At 37.8% G+C, this 18698-nt stretch overlaps 1 non-coding gene across 1 annotated transcript; it reads left to right on the top strand.

Moving 5' to 3' along the window:
• Positions 1 to 3994: 3994 nt before the first annotated feature.
• LOC119868576 lies at positions 3995 to 4101 on the top strand. Its single transcript, XR_005386569.1, has one exon. It is a non-coding gene; the product is annotated as a U6 spliceosomal RNA (small nuclear RNA).
• The last annotated feature ends 14597 nt before the right edge of the window (positions 4102 to 18698 follow it).

The raw sequence follows: 18698 nt of genomic DNA, 5'->3' as shown, positions 1-18698 counted from the left end.
AGAAAGCATTTGACAAAATACAGCATCCATTCCTGATCAAAACTCTTCAGAGTGTAGGGATAGAGGGAACATTCCTCGACATCTTAAAAGCCATCTATGAAAAGCCCACAGCAAATATCATTCTCAATGGGGAAGCACTGGGAGCCTTTCCCCTAAGATCAGGAACAAGACAGGGATGTCCACTCTCACCACTGCTATTCAACATAGTACTGGAAGTCCTAGCCTCAGCAATCAGACAACAAAAAGACATTAAAGGCATTCAAATTGGCAAAGAAGAAGTCAAACTCTCCCTCTTCGCCGATGACATGATACTCTACATAGAAAACCCAAAAGTCTCCACCCCAAGATTGCTAGAACTCATACAGCAATTCGGTAGCGTGGCAGGATACAAAATCAATGCCCAGAAGTCAGTGGCATTTCTATACACTAACAATGAGACTGAAGAAAGAGAAATTAAGGAGTCAATCCCATTTACAATTGCACCCAAAAGCATAAGATACCTAGGAATAAACCTCACCAAAGATGTAAAGGATCTATACCCTCAAAACTATAGAACACTTCTGAAAGAAATTGAGGAAGACACAAAGAGATGGAAAAATATTCCATGCTCATGGATTGGCAGAATTAATATTGTGAAAATGTCAATGTTACCCAGGGCAATATACACGTTTAATGCAATCCCTATCAAAATACCATGGACTTTCTTCAGAGAGTTAGAACAAATTATTTTAAGATTTGTGTGGAATCAGAAAAGACCCCGAATAGCCAGGGGAATTTTAAAAAAGAAAACCATATCTGGGGGCATCACAATGCCAGATTTCAGGTTGTACTACAAAGCTGTGGTCATCAAGACAGTGTGGTACTGGCACAAAAACAGACACATAGATCAGTGGAACAGAATAGAGAATCCAGAAGTGGACCCTGAACTTTATGGGCAACTAATATTCGATAAAGGAGGAAAGACTATCCATTGGAAGAAAGACAGTCTCTTCAATAAATGGTGCTGGGAAAATTGGACATCCACATGCAGAAGAATGAAACTAGACCACTCTCTTTCACCATACACAAAGATAAACTCAAAATGGATGAAAGATCTAAATGTGAGACAAGATTCCATCAAAATCCTAGAGAAGAACACAGGCAACACCCTTTTTGAACTCGGCCATAGTAACTTCTTGCAAGATACATCCACGAAGGCAAAAGAAACAAAAGCAAAAATGAACTATTGGGACTTCATCAAGATAAGAAGCTTTTGCACAGCAAAGGATACAGTCAACAAAACTCAAAGACAACCTACAGAATGGGAGAAGATATTTGCAAATGACATATCAGATAAAGGGCTAGTTTCCAAGATCTATAAAGAACTTATTAAACTCAACACCAAAGAAACAAACAATCCAATCATGAAATGGGCAAAAGACATGAACAGAAATCTCACAGAAGAAGACATAGACATGGCCAACATGCATATGAGAAAATGCTCTGCATCACTTGCCATCAGGGAAATACAAATCAAAACCACAATGAGATACCACCTCACACCAGTGAGAATGGGAAAAATTAACAAGGCAGGAAACAACAAATGTTGGAGAGGATGTGGAGAAAAGGGAACCCTCTTACACTGTTGGTGGGAATGTGAACTGGTGCAGCCCCTCTGGAAAACTGTGTGGAGGTTCCTCAAACAGTTAAAAATATACCTGCCCTACGACCCAGCAATTGCACTGTTGGGGATTTACCCCAAAGATACAAATGCAATGAAACGCCGGGACACCTGCACCCCGATGTTTCTAGCAGCAATGGCCACGATAGCCAAACTGTGGAAGGAGCCTCGGTGTCCAACGAAAGATGAATGGATAAAGAAGATGTGGTTTATGTATACAATGGAATATTACTCAGCTATTAGAAATGACAAATACCCACCATTTGCTTCAACGTGGATGGAACTGGAGGGTATTATGCTGAGTGAAGTAAGTCAGTCGGAGAAGGACAAACATTATATGTTCTCATTCATTTGGGGAATATAAATAATAGTGAAAGGGAAAATAAGGGAAGGGAGAAGAAATGTGTGGGAAATATCAGAAAGGGAGACAGAACATAAAGACTGCTAACTCTGGGAAACGAACTAGGGGTGGTAGAAGGGGAGGAGGGCGGGGGGTGGGAGTGAATGGGTGACGGGCACTGGGTGTTATTCTGTATGTTAGTAAATTGAACACCAATAAAAAAAATAAAAAATAAAAAAAAAAAAAAAAAAAAAAAATCCATGGTGAGGGATTTCTGGGTGGCTCAGTGTTTGAGAGTCTGCCTTTGGCTCAGGTCATGATCCTGGGGTCCCAGGATCGAGTTCTGCATCAGGCTCCCTGCATGAAGCCTGCTTCTCCCTCTGTCTATGACTCTGCCTCTCATTCTGTGTCTCTCATGAATAAATACATAAAATCTTGTTTTTAAAAATCCCATGGTGAAATAAGACTTTTTCAGATATATAACAACTGAAGGAATTCGGTGCCAGTCGACTGCTCTTTAAAGAAAGGAAGTTTCTAAAAAAAATAAAATAAAATAAAGAAAGGAAGTTTCTAGTGCTTGGAAAATTAAAGATTGAAATAGAGATCTACACAGAAGAATGAAGGAATTAAAAAGGAAACTATATGAGTAAATGTATAAACTATTTTTCTTATTATTTATATGTCTTTAAAGGACACTTGAGGACATCAGTGGGAACATCAGGACCTCTGAAAATTCTTTCCCCTAAAAAAACCGAAGACAAGACTAACAAAAATGGTCAGAATCAACTTTTTAGAACTCTGGAAGTTAACCAAAGACTTGCAGCAATCTAGGAACTATTGACTCAAGAACAAAACAAAACAAAACCAACAAAAACCAATTGAATCTTGGTAAGAAAACTGACCTTTGTGGTGTTTTAGCTTGCCCTATTCCTACCTTTCCATGCCCAGTTCTGCGGTAGCCTGGAATACTAACAGCCCTCAATCACTGAAAACCAACCACTTGGTAGCCACTGGAGTGGGCAGAAAAGGGTAGGAGCTCCTTTAAAGCTTCCTTCGCAAATGACTGCTCTTATTGATCTGTTTGGTGGTTCCTGGGATTAACACGTTTTCAAAGCTTGTCTATATTTGACCTAACACAGAGGTGTACCAGTGCCAACAAACTTTTCCCTGGGGGCATTTGTTAAAACCAATCCGTATCAGTTGTTTAATATTGCAACTGCCTCAAGCTGTAGATAACAGTTGAGATAAACAATAAGCTTACTAAAAATCTTAAAATGAAAATCTGGAAGATGTGATGTCCATAGGCTTTAAAAAGCCCTTGGAATGTTTTTGTGGACCTAGAAGGAAACGAACAGGTATAGTGATGTGAGCATGCTCAAGGCTGTGCACATGCTCATGAAAGACCTAGAAGACTCAAAGTTCTCACTGCTGCCTGATTGGGAGGATTCTAGACAAGAAGCAAAAGAAGGCTAAGAGGTGGTTGTGAACTGCCTGGCTAAGAGTTGAAGCTGTACCCCAGTGAGCTCATAGAGCCACTCGGCGATGACTGGGAGATTACTGGCATTCAAGAAAATCTCTGTAAAGTAATTATCTGGACACTAAGTGAGGAGAGACTTTAGGGGCCACACATGATAAAAAATACAAATTTTTATAAATTTAGTACTGTAACATCATTAAACAAACAAATAAACAACAACAAAACCTTTAAAGGAGCATTTGATATGCAAAGCCCTCACATTATTAAATTTCCAATTTTCAAGAAAAAAATTATGAGACATACAAAGAAGCAAAAAAGTATGGCCTATATAAAGGAAAAGAAGTAGTCAACAGTAACAGTTCCTTGAGGAAGACTTGACTTTGGACTTAGGTAGACAGGTACTTTAAATCAGCAATTTCTGTTTTCTTAAAGGTAAAGGAAACCATGAGAATTATGCCTCATTAAAGAGTGAATGTTAATACAGAGATATAAAATATTTTAAAAAGAACCAATATGTGTGCTCCCTTTGGCAGTGCGTATACTAAAATTAGAATGATACAGAGAAGATTAGCATGGCCCCTGTGCAAGGATGACAAGCAAATTCATGAGGCATTCCATGTTTTTAACTGGAATTTAAATAAAAACTGGGTGTCATGCTATATGTTGGCAAATTGAACTCCAATAAAAAAAAAATTAGGAGGATCCCTGGGTGGCTCAGCAGTTTGGCGCCTGCCTTTGGCCCAGGGCGCGATCCTGGAGTCCTGGGATCGAGTCCTGCATCGGGCTCCAGGCATGGAGCCTGCTTCTCCCTCTGCCTCTCTCTCTCTCTCTCTCTCTATCTCTCTCTGTGTGTCTCTATGAATAAATAAAGTCTTTAAAAAAGAACTAGGAGAAAAAGAAGAAAAAGTACAGAAATACTTTCAAAAAAGGAAGAAGAGGGATCCCTGGGTGGCGCAGCGGTTTGGCGCCTGCCTTTGGCCCAGGGCGCGATCCTGGAGACCCGGGCGGGATCGAATCCCACATCAGGCTCCCGGTGCATGGAGCCTGCTTCTCCCTCTGCCTATGTCTCTGCCTCTCTCTCTTTCTCTCTCTGTGACTATCATAAATAAATAAAAAAAAATTAAAAAAAAATAAATAAATAAAAATAAAAATTAAAAAAAAGAAGTCATTTTCAAAAAAGGAAGAAGAGCCAATAAGAATTACTGCAGTTAAAAAAGTAGAAAAACTGAAATGAAAAATTCACTAGTGGGGCTCAACAATTCATCTGAACTGGCAGAAGAAAGAAACAGCACACTCGAAGATTAGTCAAATCAGATTATCCAGTCTGCGGAATAGAAAGAAAAAAGAATGAAGAAAAATGAACAGAGCCATCTGAGAACTATGGAACATGGTCAAGTGAACCAATATACATAGTAACAGGAGTCTCACTGGGAAAAGTGAGAGACAAAAGGGCAGAAAGAATATTCAAAGAAATGGTAACAAAAGGTATCAAAATGTGATGAAATACATTTCTCTGCACATCTAACGAGTTCAATGAACTCCAAATAGAAATAGCTCAAAGAGAATCTCACCAAGATACATGAGAATCAAACTGTCCAAAGTCAAAGACAAAGAGTCTTCAAAGCAGCAAGGCAGAAGAAATTCATCCGGTACAAGGGATCCTTTATAATATTACTAGCCAATTTCCCATCAGAAAACAATGAAGCTAGAATTACTGGAACAATATATTCAAAGTGCTAAAAGAAAAAAAAAACTATCAACAAAGTATCCTATTCTCGTAGAGCTATCCTTCAAAAATGAATGAGAAAATATGACATCACCAGACCAACTGAGGTGATTCATCATATAGAAATATAAGAAATATATATATAATATAAGAAATATTAAAAGGAGTACTTTCAGCTGAAATGAAAGGACACTGGACAGTAACTTAAATCCACATGAAAAAATAAAGAATATTAGTATAGGTAACTGTATAGGTAAATACAAAAAAGAATACATAGGTATATTTTATTTCTAACTCTTTTTCCTCCTAATTTAAAGTTAGTTATAGTTACATAACGCAATAATTATAAATCCATGTTGATGGGCATGCAATACATAAAGATGTAATTTATATTGCAATAAAAGCACAAAGATGGACAGACAATGGAGCTATGTGGGAGCAAACTTTTTGTATACTATTGAAATTGAGTGGCCATTTATCTGAACTGGATTGTCATAAATTAAGATGTTTAATTGTAAACCACACAGCAAACAAGAAGAAAATAACTCCAAATAAATATAATTTTTAAAATGACGAGGGAATGGGGATCCCTGGGTGGCGCAGCGGTTTGGCGCCTGCCTTTGGCCCAGGGCGCGATCCTGGAGACCCGGGATCGAATCCCACAATGGACTCCTGGTGCATGGAGCCTGCTTCTCCCTCTGCCTGTGTCTCTGCCTCTCTCTCTCTCTCTCTCTCTCTGTGACTATCATAAATAAAAAAAACTAAAAAAAAAAACTTAAAAAAAATGACGAGGGAATGAAAATGCTATTTAACACAGGAGGGAAGTAATGGAGAAATGTAGGGAAAAAAAGACATAGGATATAAAAAACAAGGAGCAACTTAGCCGTCATAAGTCCTACATTATCAGTAGTTACATTAAATGTGAATGGATTCGGGGGTGCCTGGATGGCTCAAATGGTTAAACATCCAACTCTTGATTTCACCTCAGATCATGATCTCATGGTTGTGAAATTGAGCCCTGCATCGGACTCTGCACTGGGCCTGGAGCCTGCTCAGGATTCTGTTTCTCTCTCTGCCCTTCACTCCACTCTCTCCCTCTCAAAAAAAAAAAAAAAAGTGTGAGTGGATTAAGCAATACCACCAAAAAAGAAGAGATTGGCAGAATGGATATAAAAATCATGGACTACCTATGTGCTGTACATAAGAGATACACTTTAGATTCAAAGACACAAATAGATTGAAAGTAAAGGGATAGAAAAAAAAAGGGATAGAAAAAATACACCATGCAATGAGTTACAGAAAGATTGACTGGCTATAGTGATATCAAACAAAATAAAATATATTTTTAAAAGATTTTATGTATTTATTCATGAGAGACACAGAGAGAGATAGAGGCAGAGACACAGGCAGAGGGAGAAGCAAGCTCCATGCAGAGAGCCCAATGTGGGACTCAGTTCCAGAACAGTGGGATCATGCCCTGAGCCAAAGGCACATGCTCAACTGCTGAGCCACCCAGGGGTCCCCAAACAAAATTAACTTAAGACAAAAGTTGCTAGTAGAGGGCAGCCTGGGTGGCTCAGCAGTTTAGCACTGCCTTTAGCCCAGGGCCTGATCCTGGGGACCCAGGATTGAGTCCCACGTCAGGCTCCCTGCATGGAGCCTGGTTTTCCCTCTGCCTGTGTCTCTGCCTCTCTCTCTGTGTGTGTGTTTCTCATGAATGAATGAATGAATAAATAAATAAATAAAATCTTTTAAAAATTTGCCAGTAGATATAAAGACATTTTATAAGAGCATATGAAAATATGTATGTATATATATATATATGTGTGTGTGTATATCACATCAGAGTCCCAAAATACATGAAGCAAAATCTGACAGAACTGATGAATAGACAATCCAACAATAATATTTAGATACTTAAATATGCGAATTTCAATAATGAATAGAACAACCAGGTATAAAATCAACAAGAAAATAGAAGACTTGAACAACACTATATAAATCAACTATATCTAATAAACTTCTATAGAATACTTCACCCAACACAGAATAGAGGTTGTTCTAAAGAGCACTTGAAACATTATTCAGGACAGACCATATGTTAACCCATAAAAAAGTCTTTATAAATTTTAAAGGACTGAAGTCCTACGAAGTCTGTTCTCTGACAACATCAGAATGAAATTAACAGCAGGAAATTTGGGAAATTCACAAATACGTGGAATTTGATAACACATCCTTAAATACCTAGTGGTTAACTGAAGACATAACAAAGTAAATTAGAACATACTTGAAAATAAATGAAAACCAAAACACTGCAAAACCCATGGGTTATGACTAAAGCAGTGTTTAGAGAAAAGTATATTGCTATAAAAGCTTATATTTTTAAAAAGCCTAAAAGATCCAAATAAATACCTAACCTAATACTTTAAAAAGATTACACAAAGGGGTGCCTGGCTTGGTCAATGGGCAGAGCATGTGACTCTTGGACTCCAGGTCATGAGCTCAACCCCACATTGGGTGCAGAGATTACTTTTAAAAAGTCTTCACGGGGTGAGGCAAGATGGCAGGGGAGTGGGTCTCCAAGTCACCTGTCCCCACCAACACACCTAGATAACTTTCAAATCATCCTGAAAGCCTACAAATTCAACCTGAGCTTTAAAGAGAGGACAGGTGGAACGCTACAGAGAAGAGTTTGCGCTTCTAACAAGTACAACCCATTTTTAGCCACTCTGCATTGACTAGAAAGGAGAACTCACCACAAGAAACAGAAACAGTACTTGCTGCCACAGAGTTACAGAATTTGGACTACAATTTGATATCAGAAAGCCAATTCAGAAGCACAATTATAAAGCTACTGGTGGCTCTGGAAAAAAGCATAAAGGATTAAAGAGACTTCATGACTGCAGAATTTAGATCTAATCAGGCCGAAATTAAAAATCAATTAAATGAGGGATCCCTGGGTGGCGCAGCGGTTTGGCGCCTGCCTTTGGCCCAGGGCGCGATCCTGGAGACCCGGGATCGAGTCCCACGTCGGGCTCCCGGTGCATAGAGCCTGCTTCTCGCTCTGCCTCTCTCTCTCTCTCTCTCTGTGACTATCATGAATAAATAAATAAAATCTTAAAAAAAATCAATTAAATGAGATGCAATCCAAACCGGAGGTCCTAACAATGAGGGTTAATGAGGTAGAAGAACGAGTGAGTGACATAGAAGACAAATTGAAGTCAAGGAAGGAAGCTGAGGGAAAAAGAGAAAAACAATTAAAACACCATGAGAAAAGGTTAAAGGAAATAAATAACAGCCTCAGAATGAAAAATCTATGTTTAATTGGGGTTCCAGAGGGTGCCAAGAGGAGAGAGGACCAGAAAGCATATTTGAACAAATAATGGCTGAGAACTTCCTTAATTTGGGGAGAGAAACAGGCATTCAGATCCAGGAGATACAGAGGTCCCCCCCTTAAATCAATAAAAACTGTTCAACACCTCAACGTTTAATAGTGAAACTTGCAAATTTGAAAGATAAAGAGGAAATCCTTAAAGCAGCAAGAGACAAGAGATCCCTAACATATCGGAGGAAATATTAGATTAACAGTAGAACTCTCCACAGAGACCTGGCAGGCCAGAAAGGGCTGGCAGGATATATTCAGGGTCCTAAATGAGAAGACAGATCATGCAGCCAAGAATACTCTAAACAGCAAGGCTCTCATTCAAAATAGGAGAGATAAAGAGCTTCCAAGATAGGCAGAAACTGAAAGAATATGTGACCACCAAACCAGCTCTGCAAGAAATATTAATGGGGACTCTGTAAAAGAAAGAGGATGCCCAAAGAAATAATCCACAAAAACAGGAACTGAATAGGTATTATGATGACACTAAATTCGTATCTTTCAATAGTAACTCTGAATGTGAATGGGCTTAATGACCCTATCAAAAGGCGCAGGGTTTCAGACAAGATAAAAAAGCAAGACCCATCTATTTGCTGTCTATAAGAGACTCATTTTAGACGTAAAGACACCTCCAGCCTGGAAATGAAAGGTTGGAGGACCATTTACCATTCAAATGGTCCTCAAAAAAAGCAGGGATAGCAATCTTCATATCAGATAAATTAAAGTTTATCCCAAAGACTGTAGTCAGAGATGAAGAGGGACACTATCATACTTAAAGGATCTATCCAACAAGAGGACCTAACAATAATGAATATTTAAGCCCCTAATGTGGGAGCTGCCAAGTATTTCAATCAATTAATAACCAAAGTAAAGACATAGATAATAATACACTAATACTGGGAGACTTCAACACATCACTTTCTGCAAATAACAGATATCCTGAGCACAACATCTCCAAAGAAACAAGAGCTTTAAATGATACACTGGACAAGATGGATTTCACAGATATTTACAGAATTTATATCCAAACGCAACTGAATACATTCTTTTCAAGTGCACCTGGAACTTTCTCTAGAATAGACTACATACTGGGTCACAAATCAGGTCTCAACCGATACCAAAAGATTGGGATTGTACCCTGCATATTTTCAGACCATAATGCTTTGAAACTTGAACTCAATCACAAGAAGAAATTGGGAAGAAACTCAAACATGTGGGTGTTAAAGACCATCCTGCTAAAAGATGAGTGGATTAACCAGGAAATTAGAGAAGAATTAAAAAGATTCATGGAAACTAATGAAAATGAAGATACAACCTTTCAAAATCTTTGGGATACAGCAAAAGCAGTCTTAAGAGGGAAATACATAGCAATAAATGCATCCCTCAAAAAATTTGGAAAAAACTCAAATGCATTAGCTAACCTTGCACCTAAAGGAACTGGAGAAAGAACAGCGAATAAAGCCTACATACAGCAGAAGAAGAGAGTTAATCAAGATTGGAGCAGAACTCAATGAAATAGAGACCAGAAGAATTGTAGAAGATCAACAAAACCAGGAGTTAGTTCTTTGAAAGAATTAATAAGATAGATAAACCATTAGCCAGCCTTATTAAAAACAAACGAGCAAAGACTCAAATTAATAAAATCATGAGTGAAAAAGGAGACATCACCACCAATACCAAGGAAATATAAACAATTTTAAAAACATATCATGAGCAGCTATATACCAATAAATTAGGCAATCTAGAAGAAATGGACGCATTTCTGGAAAATCACAAACTACCAAACCTATAACAGGAAGAAATAGAAAACCTGAACAGGCCATAACCAGGGAGGAAATTGGAGCAGTCATCAAAAAACTCCCAAGACAAAAAAGTCCAGGGCCAGATGGCTTCCCAGAATAATTCTATCAAACATTTAAAGAAGAAACCATACCTATTCTACTAAAGCCGTTCGGAAAGATAGAAAGGGATGGAATACTGCCAAACTCGTTCCATGAGGTCAGCATCACCTTAATTCCAAAACCAGACAAAGACCCCACCAAAAAGGAGAATTATAGACCAATATCCCTGATGAACACAGATGCAAAAATTCTCAACAAAATACTAGCCAATAGCATCTAACAGTACATTAAGAAGATTATTCACCATGAACAAGTGGAACTTATCCCTGGGATGCAAGGCTGGTTCAACACTCATAAAGCAATCAACGTGATAGATCATATCAACAAGAGAAAAACCAAGAACCATATGATCCTCTCAATAGATGCAGAGAAATCATTTCACAAAATACAGCATTCATTCCTGATCAAAACTCTTCAGAGGGGTTCCCTGGGTGGCACAGCTGTTTGGTGCCTGCCTTTTGCCTAGGGCGCGATCCTGGAGACTCGGGATCGAATCCCACATCGGGCTCCCGGTGCATGGAGCCTGCTTCTCCCTCTGCCTATGTCTCTGCCTCTCTCTCTCTCTCGTGACTATCATAAATAAATAAAAGTTAAAAAAAAACCTTCAGAGTGTAGGGATAGAGGGAACATTCCTCAGCATCTTAAAAGCCATCTACGAAAAGCTCACAGCAAATATCATTCTCAATGGGGAAACACTGGGAGCCTTTCCCCTAAGATCAGGAACACGACAGGGATGTCCACTCTCACCACTGCTATTCACCATAGTACTGGAAGTCCTAGCCTCACCAATCAGGCAAAAAAAAGAAATAAAAGGCATTCAAATTGGCAAAAAAGAAGGTAAACTCTCGCTTTTTGCAGATGAGACGATACTGTACTTAGAAAATCCAAAGACTCCACCCCAAGATTGTTAGAACTCATACAGCAATTAGGTAGCGTGGCAGGATACAAAAATCAATGCCCAGAAATCAGTGGCATTTCTATACACTCACAATGAAACTGAAGAAAGAGAAATTAAGGAGTCAATCCCATTTACAATTTCATCCCAAAGCATAAGATACCTAGGAATAAACCTAACCAAAGAGGTAAAGGATCTATACCCTAAGAGCTACAGAACACTTCTGAAAGAAATTGAGGAAGACACAAAGAGATGGAAAAATATTCCATGCTCAAGGTTTGGAAGAATTAATATTGTGAAAATGTCTATGCTACCCAGAGCAATTTACACATTTAATGCAATGCCTATCAAAATGCAATGGACTTTCTTCACAGAGTTGGAACAAATCATCTTAAGATTTGTGTGGCATCAGAAAAGACCCCAAATATCCAGGGGAATATTGAAAAAGAAAACCAATGGCGGAGGCATCACAATATCGGATTTCAAGTTGTACTACAAAGCTGTGGTCATCAAGACAGTGTGGTACTGGCACAAAAAGAGACACATAGATCGATGGAACAGAATAGAGAACCCAGAAATGGGCCCTCAACTCTATGGTCAACTCATTTTCAACAAAGCAGGAAAGAATATCCACTGGAAAAAAGGACAATCTCTTCAATAAATGGTGTTGGGAAAATTGGACAGCCACGTGCAGAAGATTGAAACTAGACCATTCTCTTACACCATACACGATGTCAAACTCAAAATGGGTGGAAGATCTAAATGTGAGACAAGAATCCATCAAAATCCTAGAGGAGAACACAGGCAATACCGTTTTTGAACTTGGCCACAGCAACTTCTTGCAAGATACATCTATGAAGGCAAGGAAAACAAAAGCAAAAATGAACTATTGGGACTTAATCAGGACAAAACACTTCTGCACAGCAAAAGAAACAGCCAACAAAACTAAAAGACAACCTACAGAATGGGAGAGGATATTTGCAAATGACATATGAGATACAGGGCTAGTATCCAAGATCTACAAAGAACTCAACATCCAAGAAACAAACAATCCAATCATGAAATGGGCAAAAGACATGAAGAGAAATTTCACAGAGGAAGACATAGACATGGCCAACAAGCACATGAAAAAATGCTCTTGTAGTGTCTTTATCTGCCTTTTGTATCTGCATATCACTGGTCTCATAGAATGACTTGGGAAATATTCCTTCCTCTTTAATTGTTTGGACATTTGAGCAGGATTGGTGTTCATTTTCCTTTAAATGTTTGGTCTAATTCACCAGTGAAGATATCTGGTCCTGTGCTTTTTATATGTTGCTTAATTAGATTTGCTAGTGGTTTCTTGTTGTTTTTTAAAAATCTTGCATCTATATTAATTGGAAATATTGATCTGTGGTTTTCTTTTCTTGTGATGCCTTTTTTATCTTTAAGATTTCATTTATTGATTCATAAGAGACACAGAGAGTGGCAGAGAAACAGGCAGAGGGAGGAGAAGCAGGCTCCCTGCAGAGCCTGATGCAGGACTCAATGCCAGGACCCTGGGATCAGGACCTGAGCCAAAGGTGCACCCTCAACCACTGAGCCACCCAGGTTCCCTCTTTTTGATGCCTTTATCTGGTTTTGGTAACAAGATTTTGATATCCATGAAACATTGGCCTATTTGAATGAGTTGAGAAGTTTTGCCTCTTCCCATTTTTTGGAAAATTTTGTGCATGATTGATGTTCTTTAAACACTTGCTAGAATTCAACAGTTACCTGGTCCCAGGCTTTTATTTGTGGGGAAATTTTAATTATGTAATTTCTTTATTTGTTATATCTATTCAGTTTTTCCATTTCTTCTTGTCACTTTTGGTAGTTTGTGTCCTTCTGGAGATCTGTTCCATCTAGTGTGTCTAATTTGTCTATATACAGTTATTCATAGTATTCTTTTACAGCTATTTTTATTTCTGTAAAGTCAGTAGTAATGTTCCTCCTTTATACCTGATGTTAATAATTTAAGACTTCTCTCTCTCTCTTTTTGTCTTGGTCTGTCTAGCTAAAACTCTGTCAACTTTGTTAATTTTTTTCAAAGAAGCAACTTTTGATTTTGTTGATTTTTTAAAGATTTTATTTATTCGTGAGAGACAGAGAAAGAGATGCAGAGACACAGGCAGAGGGAGAACCAGGCTCCATGCAGGAAGCCCAACGCAGGGCTCAATTCCAGGATTCTAAGATCAGGACCTAAATGGAAAGTAGCACTCAACGCTGAGCCACCCAGGCTGCCCTGATTTTGTTGATTTTTTATATTGTTTTTCTACTCTCAACTTCATTGATTTCCACTCTAATCTTTAATAATAAAGATTATTATTTTATAATTTATCATTATAAATAATTGAATTTATATTTTAGAATTTATTTATAAAAAAGATCTTTCCTTCTGCTTGCGTTTGATTTAGTTTATTGTTTTTGAAGACTTTTTTATTTATTTTTTAAATTTATTTTTTAATGGAGTTCGATTTGCCAACATATAGCATAACACCCAGTGCTCATCCCATCAACTGCCCCCTCAGTGCCCATCACCCAGTCACTTCAACCCCACACCCACCTCCCTTTCCACCACCCCTTGTTCCTTTCCCAGAGTTAGGGATCTCTCGTGTTCTGTCACCCTCACTGATATTTCCCAATCATTTTCTCTCCTTTCCCCTATATTCCCTTTCACTATTTTTTTATATTCCCCAAATGAATGAAACCATATGATGTTTGTCCTTCTCCGATTGACTTACTTCACTCAGTATAATACCCTCCAGTTCCAACCACGTTGAAGCAAAGGGTGGGTATTTGTCGTTTCTAATGGCTGAGTAATATTCCATTGTATACATAGACCACATCTTCTTTATAAATTCATCTTTCGATGGACACTGAGGCTCCTTCCATAGTTTGGCTATTATGGACATTGCGGCTATAAACATTGGGGTGCAGATGTCCTACCATTTCACTGCATCTGTATCTTTGGGGTAAATCCCCAGCAGTGCAAGAGGGTTTTCCAGTTCACATTCCCACCAACAGTGCAAGAGGGTTCCCCTTTCTTTTTATTTATTTATTTATTTTTTAATTTTTATTTATTTACGATAGTCACAGAGAGAGAGAGGCAGAGACATAGGCAGAGGGAGAAGCAGGCTCCATGGAGAGCCCGACGTGGGATTCGATCCCGGGTCTCCAGGATCGCGCCCTGGGCCAAAGGCAGGCGCTAAACCGCTGCGCCACCCAGGGATCCCGAGGGTTCCCCTTTCTCCACATCCTCTCCAACATTTGTTGTTTCCTGTCTTGTTAAATTTCACCATTCTCACTGGTGTGAGGTGTTATCTCATTGTGGTTTTGATTTGTATTTCCCTGATGCAAGTGATGCAGAGCATTTTTTCATGTGCTTGTTGGCCATGTCTATGTCTTCCTCTGTGAAATTTCTCTTCATGTCTTTTGCCCATTTCATGATTGGATTGTTTGTTTCTTGGATGTTGAGTTCTTTGTAGATCTTGGATACTAGCCCTGTATCTCATATGTCATTTGCAAATATCCTCTCCCATTCTGTAGGTTGTCTTTTAGTTTTGTTGGCTGTTTCTTTTGCTGTGCAGAAGTGTTTTGTCCTGATTAAGTCCCAATAGTTCATTTTTGCTTTTGTTTTCCTTGCCTTCATAGATGTATCTTGCAAGAAGTTGCTGTGGCCAAGTTCAAAAACGGTATTGCCTGTGTTCTCCTCTAGGATTTTGATGGATTCTTGTCTCACATTTAGATCTTCCACCCATTTTGAGTTTGACATCATGTATGGTGTAAGAGAATGGTCTAGTTTCAATCTTCTGCACGTGGCTGTCCAATTTTCCCAACACCATTTATTGAAGAGATTGTCCTTTTTTCCAGTGGATATTCTTTCCTGCTTTGTTGAAAATGAGTTGACCATAGAGTTGAGGGCCCATTTCTGGGTTCTCTATTCTGTTCCATCGATCTATGTGTCTCTTTTTGTGCCAGTACCACACTGTCTTGATGACCACAGCTTTGTAGTACAACTTGAAATCCGATATTGTGATGCCTCCGCCATTGGTTTTCTTTTTCAATATTCCCCTGGATATTTGGGGTCTTTTCTGATGCCACACAAATCTTAAGATGATTTGTTCCAACTCTGTGAAGAAAGTCCATTGTATTTTGATAGGGATTGCATTAAATGTGTAAATTGCTCTGGGTAGCATAGACATTTTCACAATACTAATTCTTCCAAACCTTGAGCATGGAATATTTTTCCATCTCTTTGTGTCTTCCTCAATTTCTTTCAGAAGTGTTCTGTAGCTCTTAGGGTATAGATCCTTTACCTCTTTGGTTAGGTTTATTCCTAGGTATCTTATGCTTTGGGATGAAATTGTAAATGGGATTGACTCCTTAATTTCTCTTTCTTCATGGCCAGCAAGCACATGAGAAAATACTCTGCATCACTTGCCATAAGGGAAATGCAAATCAAAACCACATGTGATAATTCCTCACACCAGTGAGAATGGCAACATTTAACAAGACAGGTAACAACAAATGTTGGAGAGGATGCAGAGAAAGGGGAATACTCTTGCACTCTTTTTGGAAATGAAAACTGGTACAGACACTCTGGAAAATAGTGTGGAGGTTCCTCAAGAAGTTAAAAATAGAGCTACCCTACAACCCAGCAATTGCACTACTGGGTATTTACCCCAAATATACAGATGTAGTGAAATGCTGGGACACCTCCACCCCGATGTTCATAGCAGCAATGTCCACAATAGTCAAACTGTGGAAGGAGCCACGATGTCCTTCGACAGATGAATGGATAAAGAATATGTAATATATATATATATATATATATATATATATATATAATATTACTCAGCAATCAGAAAAGACGAATACCCCCCATTTGCTTCAAGGTAGATGGAACTGGAGGGTATTATGTTGAGTGAAATAAGTCATTTGGAGAAGGACAATCATCATATGGTTTCACTCATAGGGAGAATATAAGAAATAGCGAAAGGGATTATAAGGGAAAGGAGGGGAACTGAGTGGGAAAAATTAGAGAAGGAGACAAACCATGAGAGACTCCTAACTCTGGGAAACAAAGAGTTGTGAAAGGGGAGGGCGGTGGGTGGATGGGGTAATTGGGTGATGGGCACTGAGGAGGGCACTTGCTGGGATGAGCACTGGGTGTTATACTATATGTTGGCAAATTGAATTTAAATTAAAAAATGTGAATAAAAAAAGACACTACAAGAAAACTCTGGATTCTTATCTTTTATAGTATTGATGGAAAAAATCCTCAACAAAATACTAGTGAAAGAAATTCAAAAAGTACATTAAAAAGATTATACACCTCAATTGAGATTTATACCAGAATATGACGTTCATTTAACATATTAAAAACAATCAATGTAATATACTTAATCAATAGAATGAAGAAAAAATACCCATGTGCTTATCTTTATGCATAAAAAGAATCTGACAATATCCAACAACCCTTCATGATTAAAACATTCAATGACTAGGAATAGAAGAACTAATACTGAACTTATGAGGTGAAAGCCTGAAACCTTCCCCCTTGTATTAGAAACAATTAAAAAATGTTTGCTCTCATCTTTTCTATTAAATATTGAGCTAGAGTTTCTGTCCTGATCAATTAGGCAAATAAAACGAAAGGCATGAAGATTGGAAAGAAAAAAGTATAACTATTTCTATTTGCAGATAACATGACTTTACATACAGAAAATCCCAATAAATCCACTAAAAATTATTAGAGCTAACAAATGCCTTCAGTATAGCTTTAAGCTATAAGATCAACATACAAAAAATATATTTGTACACAATAGCCATAAACAATATAAGAAAAGAATTAAGGTAAAAATTCCATTTATAGTAGCACTAGAAAGAATAGAATACCTAGGAATAAATGTTACGAAAGAAGTACAAGACTTGTAGACAGAAAACTATAATACATCATTGAAAAAAATTAAAGAAGACCTATATAACTGGAAAGACAACCAGTGTTTATGGCTTGGAAGGCTTTAATATTACTAAAATACAATATCCCCCAGTGATGCCAAGATTCAATGCAATCTATCAAAGTCCCAGCTGATTTTTTTTCTTGATGTGAGGAGCTGATCCTAAAATTCATATGGAATCACAAGGGACCCTGAATAGCCAATCATGAAAAAGAACAAAGCTGAAAGACTCACTCTTGACAATCTCAAAACTTACTGAAAAATTACAGTAATCAAGACTGTGTGGTACTGTCATAGAGACAGACAAATAGATCAGTGGAATAGAATTGAGAGTCCAGAAATAAGGCCATATATCTATGGTCAATTGATTTTTCAAAGGATGCCAAAACAATTCAATGGGAGAAAAGAATAGTCTTTTCAACAAATGGTTCTGGAACAACTGGATAGTTACATGCAAAACAATAAAGTTGGATCCTCCCCTCAAACCATGTACAAACATTAATTTGAGTGAGTTAAAGAATTAAATGTAAGAGCTACAACTATAAAGATCCTAGAAGAAAACAGGGGCAAATCTTCATGACCTTGGTTTAGGCAATGGTTTCTTAGATATGACAACAACAGGAAGAACAATGAAAGGAAAAATAGATAAATGGAATTCCACCAAAATTACAATGTTTTAAAGGACAACATCAAGAAATTAATATGACAAGCCTCAGAATGGGAGAACATATTTGGAAATCATACATCTGATAAGGGACTAATATTCAGAATATATAAAGCACACTTACATTTCAATAATTAAGTGAAAAATAACAATTTAAAATTGGCAAAGTATCTGAATAGACATTTCTCTAAAGAAGATATACAAGTGGCCAGCAAGCACACAAAAAAATATTCAGTATCATTAATCATTAGGGAAATTAAAATCAAAACCACAATGAGACCACTTCACATACACTGGGTAGTTATAATTTAAAAATGGAAAAATAAGTTTCGGAAGGGATATGGAAAAATTAGAACATCTGTACTTCACTGGTGGGAATGTAAATGGTGAGTCTGCTGTTGGAATACAGTCTGACAAATTCTTCGATAAATTAAACATAGACTTACTATATGACCAAGCAAATGTACTCCTAGGTATATACTCAAAAGAACTGAAAACAGGAATTCAAATACTCATGCATGAATGTTCATAACAGCATGATTCACAATCACCAAAAGATGGAAATGGCCCAAATGTCAATAGATCAATAGGTAAACAAAACATGGTATATCCATGCAATAAATTATTATTAAACATAAAAAGGACTGAAGTACTCATATGTGGTATAATGTA

This window comes from Canis lupus, chromosome X (assembly GCF_011100685.1).
Source record: "Canis lupus familiaris isolate Mischka breed German Shepherd chromosome X, alternate assembly UU_Cfam_GSD_1.0, whole genome shotgun sequence".
NCBI classification, from domain to species: domain Eukaryota; kingdom Metazoa; phylum Chordata; class Mammalia; order Carnivora; family Canidae; genus Canis; species Canis lupus.
This window is presented reverse-complemented; position numbering and strand designations above follow the sequence as displayed.